The 21,040-nt window shown below is 49.5% G+C and overlaps 1 protein-coding gene across 1 annotated transcript in view; it reads right to left on the reverse strand.

The window, feature by feature from the left end:
- Positions 1-20,142, reverse strand: part of LOC139057401 (uncharacterized) — a 95,677-nt gene extending 75,535 nt beyond the window's left edge. Inside the window, exon 1 of the mRNA XM_070535485.1 lies at positions 19,899-20,142. The gene's annotated coding sequence lies outside the window, so the exon portion shown is untranslated. The remainder of the gene's footprint in view (positions 1-19,898) is intronic.
- Positions 20,143-21,040: the final 898 nt, after the last annotated feature.

Genomic DNA, 21,040 nt, shown 5'->3' on the forward strand with positions numbered 1-21,040 from the left:
CACATCGTTTCGAAGATTACACAGAAATGAGCGAAAATAATTCTATTTTGAAATGCGCATATAAGTACTAACGTTATAGCAAATTCAATAGGAATATAATGATTATAATACATCAACATTGCGCATTCCAACACAGCAACAAAATGAATTTAGCATCAGCTAATCATTTAGCGAACATAGTGCGCGCGCGCGCACACACACACACACACACACACACACACACACACACACACACACACACACACACACACACACGCGCGCGCACACGCGCACACGCGCACACACGCGCACACGCACACACACGCGCACACACACACGCGCACACGCGCACGCGCACACGCGCACACGCGCACACGCACACACACACACACACACACGCGCACACACACACACACACACGCACACACACACACACACACACACACACACACACACACACACACACACACACACACACACACACACACACACACACACACACACACAGTGCAGTGAAGGGCATGATCTAATACTTGATGGCAGAAAATTCCAAAGTGAAACTGCAGGAAAGAAGACTGGCCGTAGTCCGTGTTTACTTTCGGATGCAAGAGGTTATTTTCAGAAAACCGTGTCTTATTTGTATTGTAAAGTTGCGTTGGGAGAAGTAATTCAATTGGAATGTCACTCTTTCTACTTATAAACAATATAAGGCCTAGTTTAAGTTGAAATTTGCAGGTTATTGGCAGAATTTCAAGAGTGCTAGAAATGGGTCATGGTGATGCGGTGTATGAACTATGGGGAATTATTCGGACCGCTCGGTTCTCAAGGCGAATGAGGGATGTCAAGTGTGTGCGGTATGTGTTACTCCACGATGAAATGCTGTAAGGTGACTGGTAACGAAAGCGTAGCAAAGTGATTTTAGAATATGTTGCTGAAAACAATGTGTTGTTCGAATGAGTACGAGGATGCCGAAAAGCATCTTCTAAGTGACAGAGTTTACGTGAATGTTATACTTAAGTTGAAAGCGGAAACATTTAGAAAAGTGATACAATTAGATGGGGTAATGACGCAGTTATTTAAGTATAAAATTTGTTTTAACAGGGTTTACCTTTAGCAAGTTATTACACCAAGAAGCAAGATTCGTGACATCGGTGTTTAACTTTCTTAGTAGTTTGTTAACGTATTCAATTGCACATTCGAATAAAATAGTTATAATTGTAATCGTTAACTTTTTTTATGTAACGTGCACAATTAGGTCTGCGAAGGGGTCACAGGATGACGGTGACTCGGAGCTACTTTTGGCGACCAACAAGGGAAGCCTCAGCTTGGCGTCGACGTTTCGACAAGTCGACTTGTCGAAACAGGGACAAAGGCGAGAGCCCTGACGAGCGTGTGTTCGTTAGGGCTTGTGGACACGTTTGCTCTTGCTTGACATTTCACTTATGCGGTCACTGTTGACCACTGCATCGTATCGTGTTTTATATTGTTACACGGTATTGTACTTCGTAGTTTTTTTTTATAGAAACGGTAATTTCGCTCGAGCAACTAATGTGATTCGGGGTCGGTGTTCTTTTCTCCATTTCAGTCCCCCCGTTCGCAGCAGTTGTAAAAGTTCGAATTCGTAGATCGAGGATAAGTACAGTCCGCGCTGTAGGGGTTGAAAGACGGGACTTCGGGATGGAAACCCCCAAACTTGGGAGTATTTATTCTACATTATTTACAGGGGACGTGAGCGTCAAGTAACAGGCGTACACTCATTACGGGCCAGCAGCAACTCGGACGCTGCGGCCCGCGGCAAGAAGTTCGAGAGAGGTGAATCAGGGAATCAGGGCATGTCCCAGCATGCTCAGGTCTCTCTGGAAGGCTTCTTATAAGCCCTTCGAGCACTGCAAGTCACGTCATGTTTGACCAATGGGAGAGTCCACTCCGATGACGCCACTTGCAGCCAATGGTAGGCGCCCGTGTCGCGGGGCACACCTGTCGGGGCTCTCTGCGGTCTTGCCACGCAGACTGGCAATCACTTCTAGGCCGGAGAAGGAGGGGGGCTGCACCTGCTCCATTGTCCGACGCCCACCTGCAAATCCCGGCGACTCGGCTCCGCAGCGGTGGCAACAGCCTTCTTCAAAGACGAAGGGGGTCGAATGAGCTCCATTGTCCCAGGGCCCCTTCTAATCCCGGCGGGACACGACCTGGGGGTCGCAAACTTGTTTGCACGTGTCGTCTCTGGAATGCGCTTTCCTGCTTCTGCATTCCTCAATTAGCTGTGCTGCAATCCGATGTGGTCTGGGGAACTCGAAGTAATCGCAGGAACCAGCTCCATATCTAACAGCTCGTCCTCGCCCCGGTTGTTCTGAATGGCCGGTGAAATCAATTCGCTGGCCATGAGGAACGCTGATAGAAGCTGCAGGGTACTGGGGTCGAGCCACGTTTGACGAACTTCGGGATCCTTGGCCCTGGAGAACAAACGTCAAACAAATCAAACAACACAGCGCTGCCCCACGTGTAAGCGCAGGCTCTTCGCCCCTGACTCGCCAGGCTATTACTGCGTCAAAATGAACCCTGATCTTTTAGTTCCCCAATTTTGACAACAGTTCCAACCACCCTTCCAAACAGCTATCCATTTCTCCTCGATTGCCGACAAGACCAGAGTACTATTGTTGTTGCAAAACAAAAGGGTCGTTGACGATGCAAACAACAAATGAAAACAGCCGAACATAACTTAAGTGGCCTAACTACACGAACAGCATGTTTCCAATCTATCGCAGTGGCGTACTTATCGCACGTAATGGTGCCACTGAACAATCTGGTCAACCTCACAAGTACGTAATCACAAGCGCACTAGCCTTGTGGTCACTAAACAAAACGCGTACTTGCGTTGTAGGCAAACTTTTCATTTACGCTTACTCACGTTTCTTCCCTGAAAGTCCTACAGGACACGTGACATAAACGAACAATTAAACTCGCGGGACTTACACACTCCGCAGAACTCTTAAAATGATGCGTCTTCTACTAACTCTTTCCACGCACGTTCACTAAAGAAGTCAGAATACGGCTGCCCTCCACACACACTAGCAACCCAGTCATAAATTCTGCTTCCTTCCGTCCACACAGGACACGCGCTAATGGAACTAAGAACGCTTCTCCGTGCAAATGATGCACTCACTGAAAACTTACGCGCTTAACCTTAGAAAATTCAACTCTTAAAAAGAAAGAAGGTTAAATAACACACGCGCTTTACCATAGGCCTCTCAACGATAACCTTGACCTTCAGGTTACTCACACACACACAAAAAAAGCCTATTTACTTATTAATGAGCATCTCGCGAGACTACATGTTTACACAAACTCTTCAAATCTTTCAAATCTCGAGCTTCTCAAACGAAAACACAAACAAAGCTCATACGTTTACATATTGAAAGAAAACCTAGTCTCAAATCGCGAAATTTTCCGATGCTCAAAAATAAAACAAGACACTTCATTTCTACGGAAGCGCTCTTGGCCTCCGTTTCCAAACGCTTATATCTGACTCATACTTTGAGTCTAACCCGGGGTGGACGTGGTCTGAAAGCTACTCTGGCTGCCGAGAGACAACAAAAGGGCTGATTCACTATCAGCTCCCCCAAGACGTTACGGTCTCCTGCCAATTTGCGTCCTCGCGCCCCGCTTTCAACACAAACCCGATTGACCGCGTCGCTTCTCCCCACCTGGTCTCGTCCTGCCACCTTGCGTTTCTTCGAACTGCACGCTGAGCTATAAGAAGAACTACGGAACGACGAGGAGCTTAACTGCCTCGTGCCCTTTGTCCGCGTCCGCGCAGAACATTCTTCGCGGTCCCCCTTTGACCGGTGGCTCGACCATTTTGGATGCGTCAACATCGTCCTAGACGACCGCACCTTCTTCCTCGCGCCCTGCCCATTTGGGTTTCTCGCCATCTTTGGCGGCGCTACATTAATTACCGTCTTTCGGTTTTTACCGCGCTTCTTTTTACGGCGCTTTCTCTTTGCACTCGCTTTCGTGTCGCCTCGTGCCTCGTGCTGGCCGGTACACATTTCGTCGGCCCGGATCGGTCTCTTACCCGCACAGTCTGAGTGATTTACATTTAAATCTACTCTCTCTCTGCCTCGACTGGCGGACAGCTCAACCGACTCTGGCACAATGCAGCAGGCTTTACTCGAGTAAGACAACTCGCACTCTCGCGAACTGCCCTCTGCTACATTGCCCAGCGCACGCTGTGCCTCGGCACACAGCCCGTCGGTATCGATCGCTGTCTCACGCGCACAGTCCGAATGATTAATAACTGAATCATCCCTCTCTAGGCTACCTAGACTGGCGGAGAGCCGCACCGATCCCTGAACAATGCAGTTGTATTCTCTTGAGCTACGCAGCTCGCAATCCTGAGAATTACCCTCAACTGCACCGCTCAGCTCGCACTTCACTTCTGCACGCAGATCTGGCTCTACCTGGGTGCTCGCGTCTGTCGCGTCAACAGTACCCTTTTCCTCGCTAGCAACCTCGCTAACCTTACCAGCGACGCACACGCTCGGTAACTGTGCCAATTTGTTCGCAGCTGGCCTAGCTGTCTCTACAGTCATCTGTTGGCACAGCACCTCGTCGCTCTCCCTACGGTTTTTAACGGCCTCTGTTGCCACTAAGGCATCGTTAGCAGCTAGCCTTTTCCCTTCACTTAAGAATCTGCAGCCAATCTCACAGGCACTACTCTTTTCGTCGGCTTCTGGCGAAAATACGCTAGACACTTGCTCTGTACTTCCTACAGAATTCTCAGACAGCCGTTGTCTCTGTGCCAATAACTGATCACAATATTGTATCTCTTTGATCAGTGCTGCCTTCTCTCTCTCATACTTTTTCTCTCGCTCAAGCTCGCGTTCCTTCTCACGTTCGTGACGCTGACACCTAAGAGTAAGTTCTTGAAGCTCCTGCTTCCGTTCATTCTCGCGTTCTTCACGCTGACGCTCACTCCTAAGCTCACGACGCTCTCGCAAACGTACACGACGCACACGCTCCCGTGGCTCCTGTATCACCTCCCAAGCAAGCGCAATGCTTTTGTCATCATTGCCACTATCATTAATCGCCTTTATGATAGCTGGCGTTTCCATCCGTTCGTCCGCCTCAACTCCCAAATCGTCGCACACCAACAACAAGTCTAACCTCGTCAACCTTCTAAGATCCATGGCAGCTGCCCCGACAGGTGGTTAAAACTGTTTTCCTTAATTAATTTGTGCAAACACACAATGCAACAAACTCCCGATTCCCAGAACTATCAAAATTGAACACACAACCTTTGAGTCTGGCGAATCATAAGGAAAAAAACCACGCGCTCACTTACGGTTGCAGCACCCTGCCATCCGGTTCATTCGTCCGCTGTCCCCGGTTCCTCCGGACTCCCTGGGTCGAAGGCTCGCTCCTTCTTCGCTACTCCCAGTTTCTTCGGACCTCTTTCGACGAAGGCTCACTCTTCTTCGCTCTTCCCGGTTCCTTAGGATCTCTCTCGACGAAGGTTTATCCGTAGCGCTGCCACCAGCTGATGCGTTCGGAGGCGATCCTACCGCTGCCAACCAGATGTAGCGGTTGAAGGACGGGACTTCGGGATGGAAACCCCCAAACTTGGGAGTATTTATTCTACATTATTTACAGGGGACGTGAGCGTCAAGTAACAGGCGTACACTCATTACGGGCCAGCAGCAACTCGGACGCTGCGGCCCGCGGCAAGAAGTTCGAGAGAGGTGAATCAGGGAATCAGGGCATGTCCCAGCATGCTCAGGTCTCTCTGGAAGGCTTCTTATAAGCCCTTCGAGCACTGCAAGTCACGTCATGTTTGACCAATGGGAGAGTCCACTCCGATGACGCCACTTGCAGCCAATGGTAGGCGCCCGTGTCGCGGGGCACACCTGTCGGGGCTCTCTGCGGTCTTGCCACGCAGACTGGCAATCACTTCTAGGCCGGAGAAGGAGGGGGGCTGCACCTGCTCCATTGTCCGACGCCCACCTGCAAATCCCGGCGACTCGGCTCCGCAGCGGTGGCAACAGCCTTCTTCAAAGACGAAGGGGGTCGAATGAGCTCCATTGTCCCAGGGCCCCTTCTAATCCCGGCGGGACACGACCTGGGGGTCGCAAACTTGTTTGCACGTGTCGTCTCTGGAATGCGCTTTCCTGCTTCTGCATTCCTCAATTAGCTGTGCTGCAATCCGATGTGGTCTGGGGAACTCGAAGTAATCGCAGGAACCAGCTCCATATCTAACAGCGCCCACCGTCCTCTTTCCTGCTTTGCTTTAATTCAGTCGGTTGACGGTTACGTGATTCGAATAGTGAAAGCCAAGATAGCGTAGAAAACGAAAAAAAAACAAGAAAGAAGAAGCAAGAAGCGGCAACGAGCGTCATTAATGACCTACCTCGTTTTCCAACTCTCTGCACGTGCTCGCGCCGCGAGGAAGTTGAGAGCGAGCCTCCTGTGGGCGACTATGCACAGGCCGCCCCCTTCAGCGTTCCTCGTCTTTAATGCAGCGCCAGTTAATCCGTATAAGCGTCCGCACTTCAGGAGTCGTGCGGCCAATGCATTTTTAAACAGGCCCGCTTGCCAGTCGACGAAGCAACCAGGGAGGGCGTGAATGTTGGACCGCTCTATTGCAGCCATCCTATAAGGAGCTTGATTTCTGTTTATGCGTCTTTCTTTCATTTTCCCCGTTCCTAATTAGTCCCTCGAGCAACTTCCACGCACGCTGTGGCCTAATTAACGTCGCTCGCAGCGCGGGGAGTCCCCCTTTGTGTGTTTGCGCGCCAGCGATTCCTTTTCATATAACTTATTGTCCGGTGTTTCTTGCGAGGGAGAAAACGAGCGTGCCTGCTCCGCCCCCGCTGTCTGCAAGCTTCCGGACAAACAGCGTCCTCGGAGCAACTCCCTTCCGGCTAGGCTCGCCGCTCTAGAAAGGAAATCCCTCCTTACACTGTCCTCGCCGGGAGGACATCTCCCCTGGCATTTCGAGTTCCCCGTAGTGTGGACGAGGCTTCCTGTTCGCTCTTTAAACCACAGCGAAGTACTTTACAAAGCACTGCTTCGTGACTGTGTCCTGCTTGAAGTTCTGCCCCCCCCCCCCCCCTTCAACTCCTTCCCCACAAACACACACAGATGCACACATGCAAACTCGCGCGCGCCTTTGCGTGTGAGCTTTCCTTTCACTTATACACAATAAAACGGCCTTGCGAACTTCGGCATCCTTTGTGAACCCAATGACGAGACTAAATGAAATAAAAATAAATAATCATTGCGGTTCACTGTCTTTCGCCCCTCTAACTACACCCGAGGACATTCTTCAGCAGCGGACCGGTGGTCGAGGAGGGCAGGTAAATTAAAAGGCAGCTGGCTATCAAGACTCACGCGGTCCATAAAACGCGACGATTAGCTCGAATTTTATCGGGTCACTCATTTTACGACGTCGTTCGGCAAACTTGAAACGCGCGGCCCTTTCCTTCGGGCTGGCTAAGTGTTTCCGTCAGTGCGTTTCGGGAGTATCTTGTGGCTCCCAAGTGGCCTTTGCGCCTGAGCTAAGAGCCGTTCTTGCGCACCTGTGATTGTAGCGGCGACTCTCGCTGCCCTCATGGGACCAGTGTTGCCGTTCTATCTCTCAGAGATTCTGCTGAAACAGCATGCAAAATACGCTGGGATCTCTCAAGAAATTTGTGATTTCGCTAAATGTCCGCCGAGAAAAATTATTCAACGAACCTTAAGATCAACTATATTATGCAGGCGGTAATGCACAAAGAAAATACTAGATAACGAGCTGGGGCAGGAACTTGGAGGTTGACAAAGAAGCTCGAGAATAACTTAAGGACCGCGCAAGGAGCGATGGAACGAGGAATGATAGGCGTTACGTTAAGAGCCAGGAAGAGAGCGGTGTGGATCAGAGAGCAAACGGTGATAGCCGATATGCTAATTGACATTACGAGAAAAAATGTGGAGCTGGGCAGGTCAGGTAATGCGTAGGATGAATAACAGGTCGACCATTAGAGTTACACAATGGGTGCAAAGAGAAGGGAAGCGCAGCCGACGACGGCAGAAAATTAGGTGGGGTAATGAAATTGGAAAAGTTGTCGGCGCAAGTTGGAACCAGCTAGCGCAAGACAGGGGTTATTGTAGATCCTTAGAAAGAGCCCTTCGTCCTACAGTGGACATAAACAATAGGTTGTTGATGATGATGATAGAAACGTCGTAAATGCTAGAAACAAGAGAGGCACCACTGAAGAAATCTTATCTACTGCGCACAGCTGTATAGAGTACCCATGGCTTGCACAACGCTAAAGCCCTATTCTGGTCCCGATATATTCTACGGAAGACGCAGTAATTCGCTAAGAATTCATTGAAATCAGCTATGGCCTTTTATTCCGCTATCAGAACCGTCGCCTCCCGAACGTCAGTCAAATTTGTCTGCGCTTGGGACTGAGCGACCGTCAGTGACAAAGAGCAGAAGACTGTCACCACGTCGCCGATATCCACAGTCGACTTTCTCTTCTACTCTTAATCTTTCCCTTTCCTTTTTCCCCTCCCCCACTGTACGGTAGCCAACCGGGCTCAGTCCTGGTAAACCTCATGTACGTTTCATTTATGGTTTTCTCTCTCTCTCTCTCTCTCGCTCATATTTCTGGCAGACACTAGAGGCGTATTTGTCCCGGTAAAAGTGTTGCTAGAATCTAGCAGAAGATCCATCTAATGGCATCAGTGTATTGTAGTACTGATAAATGGGGCTTGGCTTCTAAGAACAATCAATGGGAGACGCTGTAGTGGATGCTGGTGGTGGATGCTGCTGCGGATTCATTTTGACCACCTGCGGGGGGAGCGTAGGGTTTACGGTTAACGTGCGCGTAAATCTAAGTACATGAGCGTTCGAGCAGTTCGCTCCCGTCGAAATGCCGCCGCTGGGGCCGGGGAACCGAACCCACGACCTTGTGCTAGCGGCGGAACGTCATAGCCATTGAGCTGGCGCGGGGGGGGGGGCGCACTTAAGTACTGTAGTAAAGTATGGATAAAGAAATGGCAGTACATGGTCTACGCGCGCGTAAGCTTAGCATAAGAAAAGTGTCAGAGAGAAAGAATAAAATAAATAAATAAATAAAGGGAAACATGGTGACTGCACCACAGCAGACGCCCTGTTACCCCGCTCGATAATAAACCGGCACCATTCCAAGCACGTGTTTTCTTAATGGCGTCAATTGAGCTCTTCATTTCCACCCACTCGCGGTGCGAGGAATAAAGAAGTAGAACGAAAAAAAAAAAAACACTTATGTGTGCGACTCTGTATATATTCACAGGCACCTTCGGCCCTTTCTAATGAGCCGGTGAGACCAGAGGGAACCCTCTTCGTGGAATGAATGCGTTGCATTGTCCTCCGGGTTCCCGAGGCGTCCAGTTGCTGCATGGCCCGCACGCAGGCGATTGCAGAGGGACCAAACAGCCCTGACCGCAGGGCGTATATGCGCATTACGATTAACCTCTGCGGGCGTGCGGGCAATTTGGAGGAATCCGAGACGCCTGCGTAATCAGGGGTGGCATGCTGGTAGCGTGGAGATTACTGTTGGCCGTAGATCATGACCGCGCACTGCTGACCATTGAGGAGTCCGGGAAGATAGCGGAGTCGGTGGAGAGAGGAAGGATTAGAGGGATTAGGTAAGGTGGGCGACGAGAGCGTGATGTTTTAGTGCACCCGAAGGCCAGCTGCTATGAGCACGTGGCTATCGTCGTTTTAGGTTGTCTGTTTTTTGTTGGTGGTTTCGGTCTCGTATCTCGCACCAGGGTAAAAGCGCAAGTCGGTTGCCAGACGTTTGTATCGTGGGCGCGACAGCTGCTCGATTTTCGCATTTGCGACGGACCCTGTGAAATAGGGGCGCGTTGGCTACGAAAGTTGTGCGTTACGCGTCTCCTCACGGGTTCGTGTTGGTGCATAGTCCGACTCATAGTAGAAAGTTTGCTGTTTAAACGTTGTTGTTCAAACTGTCGTGTTGTGCCGAATAATGGTGATCTGCAATGCCTTCGTTTTCGTGGTGTTAAGGTGTCTTTGTTCATTATGAGGGTGAAGCTGCGAACAAATGGACCGAACGTCTCGCGCTTTACTGCAGGAGATAGAAAAAAAATGCATCTTGACCTTGTAAAGTCATTTTACCTCGCAAGAAGAACCTTTCCCTCCCCTCACCGCAAGTTAAACAGGGCACAGGCAACTACCCTTCGCCTGTTACAGACCAATACATACCCCTCCCTCACACGCTATCATGCTATATACCCCGACATTTACCCGAGCCAGGAGTGCAAGGTCTGTAAAACCGAATCGGCAACACTCCCCCACATGCTATGGGAATGCAAACATCAATACCAAGAGCTTAATCCCGTGACCCTCTCGTCGAGATGGCACGCCGCCCTGCGCAGCTCCCATCTCGACGACCAACTCTGGGCGACCCAGCAGGCCTACGAAGCGGCGAAGAGGCAAGACCTCGATGTCCCATCGTGGGAGGCCTAGGCCCAGCCGACTGAACTGCTGGTGCTCATTAAAGTTCACTCTCTCTCTCGAAAGTTTCATGTCACTAACGACAGCTGTACTGTCGCCTCAGTTTCAGACAATTCTGTTGCTTACTTTGCCTTACTGTCCTTAAACCAGTGCCCTAATGCACTCCTCGTGGGCACCTGCTTCCGGTTCCAACTGCTCCTCAAGATATAGTAATCGTGGCGCTGGTCGCGCTGCTGCTGGTTCAAGCGATCCTGGCGTCGCAGAAACATGCTTCCACCAGCTTTCACGTGCGAGTTCCGCTGACAGCTGATCTACATATAGCGCAGCCGAAGTCGAATAGGTCAGGCGTCTTCTCAGACAAATAAATGCAGTCGCGAATCACTTAGCGTTTTAACTGCATGCAGGGGCTCTTTCGAGAACGCAACCTAAACTGGGGCGCTCACACCGAGTACTTGAATTTGAGAGAGAGTTCGCAGATTTCCACAATACATTCGGGTATAATAGTGCGCAAGTTTCCGCAGTTGCGCATCATAGACAGCAAACAGCTATTATACCGCAGGTTCCCGTGATGATACGTTTTCGTTACGTTCACATCGAAACATTCAGGGCCAACAGCCACACGGACAATAGGGACATCGCAACCATCACAATATGCAGTAGGCTGGGTTTTCTATGCCGATGCTTCATTGCGTTCCTTGCAATGAGACACGATAACACAAAGGCCGCCCTGTCAGTTGCAGAGACAGATAATGAATTCGTGCGATTAAGGTTTTCGCAGAAAAGCTGTACGTGTGACAAGCGCGGCAGTTGGTAATTATCACTGAGGAATTAATAGGAGTTTGTCCATCCGACACCGATTCTGCAGCAGCCACCATGGCAGCCCACTGGATATGACTTAGCGCTGCTCAACTCGAGGTCTCCGGTTCGATACCACGGCTGTAGCCGCCGCATTGTGGTGGGGGCGAACTGACAAGCGCTACTGGTGTACCGCGTATTCAATGCACGCTAAAGAACACCAGGTGGTCAAAATCAATCCGGAGGAGTCCCCACCCCCCTTCCCCTTATTATATGGCGTGCCTCTAAATCACATCGCGGTATCGGCACGTAAAACTCCGAACTAATTTATTTTTAATTCTGCATCGAAGAAACGGTACGGTAAAAAGGTGAGATACACGAGGAGATCGAGGCGCGTGTGTCTCGTCTGAAAAAAAAATAAGAAGGAGTAGGGAAGAAAGACGAATTTTCAAGCTGTAGGTACAAAGATAGAGGGATGGAGCAAACATGAACAAAGTCCGATTCCGCAGCGTCATCCTTTCCCCGGAACATTTTCCGGTTTCCCAGGCGGGTGAGCTCGGAACCGCACTCACGGCCGCTCCAAGCGCTTCAACCTCTCCACGAACGAGTCACACAAGCGTGATCGACGCTCCTGAGAGGAATACGAATGAACCTTAGCAAAGGAGACGGCGTACGGGGGGAGCGCGCACGATGGAGGAACCCTGACATTGCGCGGAATTCGCAACGGAAAGAGAGAGAGATAGAGAGAGAGGGAAAAGAAATAAAAGTCGGAGTTTCTTCTCTCCTGTCTTCACCTCCGAGATGGACGGTGGCGGGGCGAAGGGTGCCGATGTGCAGCCATCGCAAGGCTGAGGTCAGCAAAGTGACCAATCGATCGCCCGTGACAGATACAAAGCGACGAGTGGGCGCGAGACTTAAAACGAGTGGTGTTGCAACGAAGTAACTCACTGCGCTCCGACGTCGAGTGGCAGTTGCGAGTATAATGAGGTGGTTACGTAATGCGCCACCATGGAGCAGCCTGACAGCGGTGCAAAAAAAGCGACGTAAATATTGCGAAAGGCATACTTCGGGGAGCGACGTAGATTTTGGTGTGCTTGTTGTATACTACGTCGGTTATAGTGAACGCGCCTGCAAATGTGAAGGCAGCCGCCTACAGTCGAATGGCAGCAAACGCACTTTGCCTGGCGGTGGCAGCACGAGACCTTGATCTTGCTTGGACCTGTACGCGCGAGTGAAATGACAAGTGTTTTTAATGTCATAACATATGTTAACACCGATTCGAGACCCACAGGCGACAAGACCACTCCTACAAGCACTCGTGGTTGCTTCTTTGTCAGCGTTGTGTTTTGAATGTGCGTTAACAAAAGCTATCAACCTGCACTAACTAGGCCGATGACATTGCTTCCTTCTTGTTGTAATTAGTCGTGTCCGCCTAGTTTTTTTGTGAATTATACTCTGTAAGCAATTAAAAGAAAGGAAACAATGAAAACGTATTGATTAAAAAAAATTATGGGGATTTACGTGCCAAAACCACGATCCGATTATGAGGCACACCGTAAAGGGCAACTCCGGAATAACTTAGACCACCTGAGGTTCCTTAACGTTCTCCTAAATCTAAGTACACGGGTGTTTTTGCATTTCGCCTCCATCGAAATGCGACCGCCGCGGCCGGGATTCGATTACGCGACCTCGTGCTCTTTTGGTTTGAGTGCACAGACATATAAAAAACAAAAAACAAAAAAAAGCTGGGAACAAATATTTAGTTCCCGGTTCCTGACATCGACTGTACGCGTAATTGTGCGCGTAATAAGAACACTTTCCCGCGTTGAGACTATAGTGGACCGAAAATGGACTGTCGCAAAAGTGGCTTTCACGGACAGAACAGAAATAGATAACAGAAATTCGTTGCAAAAAGAAGTGAAACCTTGTGTCTGAGAGATCACATACGTTTTCGCACAGGTGTTCGTCCCAGCGAGCTGCCGACGGGCGATTGCGACACGGTGACGCAGGATCGCCAGGAGGGCGCCGTCCGGTTCGGAAGCAGCAGGTGCCGCCGCGCCAGACGCTGATTGTCTTCGATTTTCGCTCAGCGGCGTCCCGGGCGGAAGAAGGAGATATATGGCAGAAAGTTTTTTTCTAAGCCGCGAGTGAAATGTCCGCGCGCGTTTATTTTTATGTTAGTTTCACTACGTCGCTATAGGCTGACTTCCGATTCTGTTCTTCATTTGTTTCGCCATTTTGTTTGAAGAATCAGCGCTTTCGCTTGACATGGGATCGGTATGACAGAAAGAAGAAAAAAGAAAGATAAAGGCAGCTGAAAGTAAAGGAGGGGGAGCGAGCAAAATGTGCTTCAGAAACGATTGCCATCTGTGCCTGGCTTCGAGAGAAACATAAGAGCAGCAACTTCCAGCACGTTGCTTCAGAAAACATCACAGGAAAACAAAAAATCATGTTTGCCTTGAAAGAAAATTTAGGGAACTTCAATCTACAGACAGCAACGCACACAAGCTCTTCCCGATTCGAACTTCGAACTTTATTATGACGGCAACCAGTTATGTTCTGAGTGTATTGAAGAGGAATCTTTTTTAATACCCAGGGTGGTTTCTTGTGATATACTGAAGCTTTGTTTCCTAAATTCGGGATTTTTGAGTGAATGGGTGCTGTGAAAAATCGTCGCAGATGATTATGATACCATATTTACGGGGTATGCAGGAGGCGTGTAATAAGCATTAGGCTATGAGTGCCAAAGATAAGGCACATACAGAGATTAGGTGGGTGTGCCAGAGATTAAAGCCCGACTGCCTTGAAAGTGCTGATCGCCATTGCCCCGATGAAGGCTGATCACACTGTCGAATCACCTTGTTTGGCACACCCCCCTTCTACCGGCTATCAGTGATTATGGAATGCGTTAGAATGCGTTTCAGTGTGTGGTTGATCATACATTACGTTGTAAGCCCTGATTGTTGCAGTCAACTGAGCTACTACCGAGCTTCTCGAAACCGGGTGCAGTTATCACGAGCAACATGTTAATACGCCAAACCCATTGTGCCGTCACTCCAATCGTGAAGGCACGAACGCGTGACGCCATCTCGCGTGAGAAACCCTTACAGTTTGTCTGGGGGTTGTTACTCAGAGAGGTCAAGATGAGAGAGAGAGAGAGAGTTTCTTGCCTCGCAGCTCCTGCTAAACATCGGCACCAAGGTTTTGAAGCATGAAACTTATTGGTCCCGCAGGTCAACGAGCCAAGCACTGGCTGCCAAGTCAGCTCAATTATTGAAATTCCGTAAATATAAACTAGCTGCAGTATATGTTGATAAGGACGGCGATTGAGGTAGCAGAGAAGAGAAGAGCTAGACGAGCACAGTCAATCACGCGTGCGATCAGTTTCACAAATTCTGCAAGACTGACTTGCTCCCGTTCAATACTCGGTTTGCAGCTGCCTTCAATACAGGCGCTGTAGAATGGAAAGTACCGAAAGTCGCGGTTCCCTCCTCACCGCAAGAAACGCTCGCCCAAAAGGCGATCGTCTTCAGGGCGACCGCCACACCTGCGGCGGGCCCCGACTAAAAGAGAAAAAAAAATGCCGTCGGGCCCGGCCCCCTCGTTTACCCTCTCGGGCCCCACCACCTCCCGTGCGTGCGTGTATGCGCTCGCGGACCGACCCGGTCTCTATAAAACGGTGCAGTATTGTGACGACTACAGCAGGCGGTAGCTAACCAGCAGCTGAACTCAGTAGAGGTAATATCGGTCGCATCAGTCCCTATTAGGTGAAGATCATGACGGTTTATTGGCATCCCCTCTGAGACGGGGCCCTGACAAATAGTCACCTAGCCTCTTTGATTTAATCCGGTATGCAATACGTGTTTTCATTTAGGGAGCTTTAGAAACAGCACCGCCAAAAAGGCAAACTTTGCACGCCTTGTGTGTAGTTTTTCACTCTCTTTAGGTTCTTTAGTACGCCTGGGGGATTGCGTTCCTTAACATAAGGCCCCTTATTTCTAAAGCTCCTTATCATTGCGCATTGATTTGTTGTGCCAGCAGGGTTGGATGCGGCGAAAGAAAATTACACACCTGCCGTTAGCATCGTTTTTTTTTGTCTGGTAGACCTAGAATGTATTTTGATGATGCGCATGGTGTTGCAGGATGCGTCTGTATTTACAGGATGCGTGCGACGCGACAAAATTTCCGTCAAACAAAAAAAATCTGAGTGTACGCGAGAGTGACCGACCCAAAATACGGCCCCAGGACGCTCCATGCGTAAAGGTAACCTGTGCTTGGCCTTAGCCCCTGCCTGTCGCAACTGTGACCATCCGTCAACGTATCCTCAGCGCACAGATGCTAGCCGATCAAGAACGGTACATTTATTTTATCTCAGTATTTGATACTTGCCGCGTCATTCCATTCCGCATATATTCTTTATTGCGAATTAGGTATTCTTGAGATTTCAAGTTTTCTTTTTCTTGTCGCTAGGACAAATAAATCACCAATATGGTTTAGCTGCACATAACTTGAAAGCCCAGCTGCAGAATGACATTAGAATGACATCTGTTCCAAATTGGCAGCGGTGTATCGCGTCCAACAAGAGCGCAGTCGACAGTTGGGGACGGCGCCGTAGAAGGTGCCGCAGGACTACCCAAATTTCATTAACCTGTGCACAACTTATGAGCGCGCCTTTATCTCTACATTTAGGCTATACCGGAATGGAGCTGCCACAGCGCACACACACACACATAGAGAGAGAGAGTGAGAGAGAGAGAGAGAGATTTTGCTCTTGTTGTTGTTGCTATGCCTTTCCCGTAGCAGGAATGCAAACCGTAGCTCCGGGCCTCCACGAATCACCCCAACGGATTGAACCACCACACGCTGAACCACCAGCACGATGGACTATACGCCGATCAGCTGTACGCCAACTGCACGGTTTTAGAGAGTACACTATGGTGCGCGTAGTCGGCGTTCTGGTGCTGCGCGGCGAAGAAAGAAAGTGCACGTTCGCCGCCTGCTGCCTTCTTCTCCGTACAGTGCGGCTTTCCACGAAGACCGCGCGCGGGAAAAGGCGGCGTGAGCGGCTGCCGCGGGCGGAGGAACAGCACGCACGCCACGCGCACGAGCTCCCGGAAGCAAACAGCAAAAAATGATGACGACGACGGCAGATGCTCGTGCCTGCGTATACCGGTGGATGGGCGGCCGTTGGATTGACTCGGTCTTCTTCGGGAGGAGGCGGGTCACTTGGCTATACTCCTACTGAACGGATGCCCAGGCGGATCTTGGATTATGTTTGCTATAGCGTTGCTGACCGCCTGCGGGACGTCACCGCAATATCGCTCGCTAGATAATTTGCTGTAGTTGGTAATGCATTGTATGACGATAAGGCGACTTCCTTTTTTTTTTCTTCTTGTTGACCGACGTCTTCGACGGGTGTTTGCATAGCAACGTGCGCTACCGGATGCCACCTGCGCCTTGCTTTACAAGCCTCCGTTCCTTATATGCACATCAAATGACTGGTGCGTCAGATTACTGTAATCACCTTTAAATGGATATCTTATTTCCCGCTAAACGCTATATGGGCAAACAATGTGCTTCGTGTGGTACAATGTCGTACTATGTAATGACCCATTAGTGAACCTCAACTGATAGCTTTGGACGGTCATATCTTATGATTGCATGTATTACCGGCGAGTATAGTGTTTTGCTTCCTCCTTTATGATGTTAGACGATTAGTTCTTCTAGACTGCCGGCTTTCACGGATCTTGGCTAGTGATTGCACTTGATAACCAGAATCTACCTTGCATCTTAGGGTTCTATTGTACTTTGGTGTCTGATGGGGGAAGTGGCGATATGGGATTATGTAGCAGTGTCAGGGCAATATCGCTGGTCCGTTCGCAAGGCCAGTCAGCTTTCTCGGTGTCTTCCACATCATTACTGGGAAGGCTAGAGACTTGAGTTAAACGTTCAAAGATATGCGTCGGAGGAAAAACAAGAAGAAGGGCACGGTAAGGGCTTGGAATAGAGAACATGGAATAATTCATGATTCTTTGATGGCTATGATTTAGATTTCTGAGCTCCAGAAAAGACAACACCGCAACGGCAACCACCAGTCTTTATTCAGCACTCAAACTCGACAATGCACACTCTTTGGACACTCGCATAGCTATTCAGGTTGTCTGGTATCAGATGGTAGTTATATTTTGGCATTGAATAATAAAATAAAAGAAAGCGGGTGTTTCGTGGTCGGCTGCACGTGTCGTAGAAAGCAATGCTACCTTTGCAGGCATAAACAAGCACAGGAGCTCACACCTCTACTGTCCATAAAATGAAGTGTTTAGAAGCACTTGCTATACTTGGCGGAAATACTGGAAACGACTAATTTGGCCCAGACTCTGCGTTTGGTGATTTGATGCGGTGCTAGAATTCTGGAATAATTCATGGACATCGAATTTTGCGAGGTGACTGTACTGCGTTCATAAATACTTGGGAAGATTTCGTGAAGGTTTTCTTTCATAAGAACATTTTGCTACATGGGTACAGTCGTCTTCGTTAATCATATGTCCACTATCCCAATCAGTTGGAGCTTGTTTTTGCGAATGACTGAATGAATGAATTCTGGGGTTTTATGTGCCAAAACCACGACTTGATTGTGAGGCACGCCGTAGTTGGGGACTCCGGATTAATTTTGACCACCGGGTGATCTTTAACGTGTTCCCTATGCAGGGGACACGGGCGTTTTTCTGCGTTTCGACCCCATCGGAATGCGAGGCCACGGCCGGGATTTGATCCCACGACCTCGTGCGTAGCAGGGCAACACCATAGCCGCTAAGCCACTACGGCGAGCGCGTTTTTACGAACAACTTTAGCGTACGAAATTAATGGGGGATACGGGACCGATATAGTTTGTTGAAGTCAAAAGAAAGAGAAAAGAAAAGTGAAGGTTTTTCTTCCCTTCCTTTCTCGCCCCACCCCCTTCATGTTCAACGTTTGTTTTGCTGTATGATACGAGACGTCCAAATGAGGAGTGGTCGATTCAACAAATCCCTTTCCCGTTTGCACCGAGACGCTACACATTTGCTCATCGTCCTGGGCTTGGATATAGTCGGGCCATGACGCAATGCCTCGCGAAGACAAATCAATCTTGCACCCGCCTGTCGACCTGCCCACTGAGGAGGTTGCGGATGCGTTTCGCTAGCGACGTCCGCAACACCGTGTATATTTAGGCGGCCGAGGCGAATACTTGACCCAGCTGTCTGGGAATATTTATGAAGGAAGCCACGGCTGCATACGCTATTCATAACACTTTGACGTCACACTTATGACACGCAGGGGCGACCTGGGCTATGCTCCAGTACTTATTCAGCAGCCCGGTGACACATCTATCAAAGCGATGGGGGAATATAGCTCATCACGCATAGGCAAGAGGGGCCAGCAGCACGAGAGCGCGTTGAATAACGCAAGAGGACAGAAGGCTACGATTCGACTAATTAGCTTCTGCTAACAATTACAGCGTGCATTTCCTCTGTGATCCGATGAACGTGGAAATCACTATAGCGCTTCGCACAACGACGGTCTTCTACGAGGAGCTTATTGTGCATGCAGTTGTGCATTGCAGTGAAGACTTCCTTAGCATCGCTCCACACTAACAGTCGATATTCGCGAACGCGTTCTATCGTGTGCAAAGAAAAACTAACGGGCATGCAGCATTGTTATCAGTTTTTTTCTGTCCAAGAAGGTCGCGTGTAAAAATCGTGGTCCTCGCGCGTCATGTCACGCAAATCCGCTATCAATCGTCACTTTATCATGCGACTTGCGCACTCTGCAAAGCGTTACGAAGCAGTGCGAGAGCCGAAAACTGTGCAAAAAGTGAACACAGTCTCAAGCACATAAAATTAGGTCAAGTTCAAACTCCCAATTGCCACTTCCGGATCGTTTGCCATCGCCTTGAAAAGCTGCTCATCTCTGCGTCAAACACGCGGGCATACGCACAGAATATTCTTTCTTCTTTTTTTTTAACGAACCGTGCGTGTCCGGTGACGGCTTCACAGAACAGGCCGAATATACCCGAAAAATTCACGAATCTCTTAGTTCGTTAGAAGTGTGCAACATTGGCCAGTTGCGTTTGCTAGCGGCATGTTTGCTATCGCTATTGACTGGTTCCCGTCCTTAGGAAGCACTTTGACTTTTGACTTGATATGTGAATAGGAAAATTTTGATGACTGAATTATTGCAAGGCTATTCATTAATCGTAAGGAGATGTACACTATCACCGACTAGAAACCAGCTGCTACGTGATGACAACGGGGTAAAAGAAGACAGAGGACAGGGCCCAGGCTGGCTGTCTGAACATATCCGCGTCATTTTCTCTCGACCCACCACTGCAATTCGCAGTGACAGTAGCTACGCGCGATGTACCAGCTTCGTTCACCGATGACCCGGGGTGCGCAACTTTTGAAAGATCTTCCTTCACGAAAAGTGCTTGCCACTGGTTGGCAGCGTTCGATGATGTTACGCTCGCTGTAACGATTGCCCCTGACAGCGGTTCTCTCGAAACCGCGTAGCGTACGTAGAGCTTTGCGAATCCGCTACTACTACTGGCGAACATACCTCCGCATTCATTCTGCCAGTTTCTCACCTGAACGTCGGCTATCCGGTGTCACTCTATCGCCGATGTCCGGTTCCCTTCCTGCGTCGTAATCCACACCAAGAGGAGGAACGGGAGAAGGCGCGCGAGTTTTTTTCCCGCCACCACCACGCCGTATGCTTCTACGGCGCGCGAAAAAGAAAGAGCACACGGGCACACCACGCCGCTCGCTGCCCGCCTTACAACTCGCGGGATCGGAGAGGGGAGCCACCGGCGGCTGCGCTGTTGTCGAGTGGACTGACTGGATGTGCCGCCGTCGCTGCGCGCGAAGACGAGGCTTTTTTTTTTCTCTCTCTTTCCTTCCCTCTATTCAACTCCCTCTCGCTCATCTTTCCTCCCCCAACCCACGACCGTCATCCCCTCTCTTCGCTCGCTCCCACCCTCCGCTGCTCTCCGAGCCAGAGAAAAGCATCGACGTGGTGGCGAAGCTTCGCGTTGTTGGCGGCTGACCGAGTTTTTGGGAGGGAAAGGGGAAAAACAAAAAAGAAAGACGGCTCTCCTTCCAGGTTTTTTTTTCAATTTTTAAAATGCAGAATCGACACTGGAGCGTGAGCGAGTGCTCGCCTTAAGCGAACTCCCGGCAATTGCTAACTTACCATCTTTTAACTTAACATCTCCCTTTAAACGACACGTTGTGTTTCGTGCTAAAGACAAGGGTGCGCGTTCGTATCGCCGCGTACTGGGCACAACTGAACGTACTTTGTCTGTCCATGCTATCAAAGTGAGAGATTGTCGTTGATGACTTCTCGTTGTTCACAATCGCTAAGTCAACCCCACAACCACTCCAAGAACAAGCCGGCGATGTCTTGAGTACGCTCTAACAACGGTCGCAGCTGGTTATTCTATATGGTTGACGTGGGGCCAGTCAAGCCTCGTTCCAACCGCTTATGTTAAACTCCATGTATGTGGTAAATAAATGAACTTGAACGGCTGTTTTTACACATATACTTTTGCACTGCGAAGGAAAAGCGCTTAAGTGACCTTCTTGCTTTGACGCACTGAGATGTTAGAAATCAATAGACAACAAAAGGCGCCGATTCTTTGACAGTTACGCGAGACATTATATCTGCTGGTGCAATATTGCTTACCGGCACGAATTCCCTCCTTTTTTTAACCTCTGAGCGAATGATTTC

The sequence above is a fragment of the Dermacentor albipictus genome, chromosome 3 (assembly GCF_038994185.2).
Source record: "Dermacentor albipictus isolate Rhodes 1998 colony chromosome 3, USDA_Dalb.pri_finalv2, whole genome shotgun sequence".
In the NCBI taxonomy this organism is placed as follows: Eukaryota; Metazoa; Arthropoda; class Arachnida; order Ixodida; family Ixodidae; genus Dermacentor; species Dermacentor albipictus.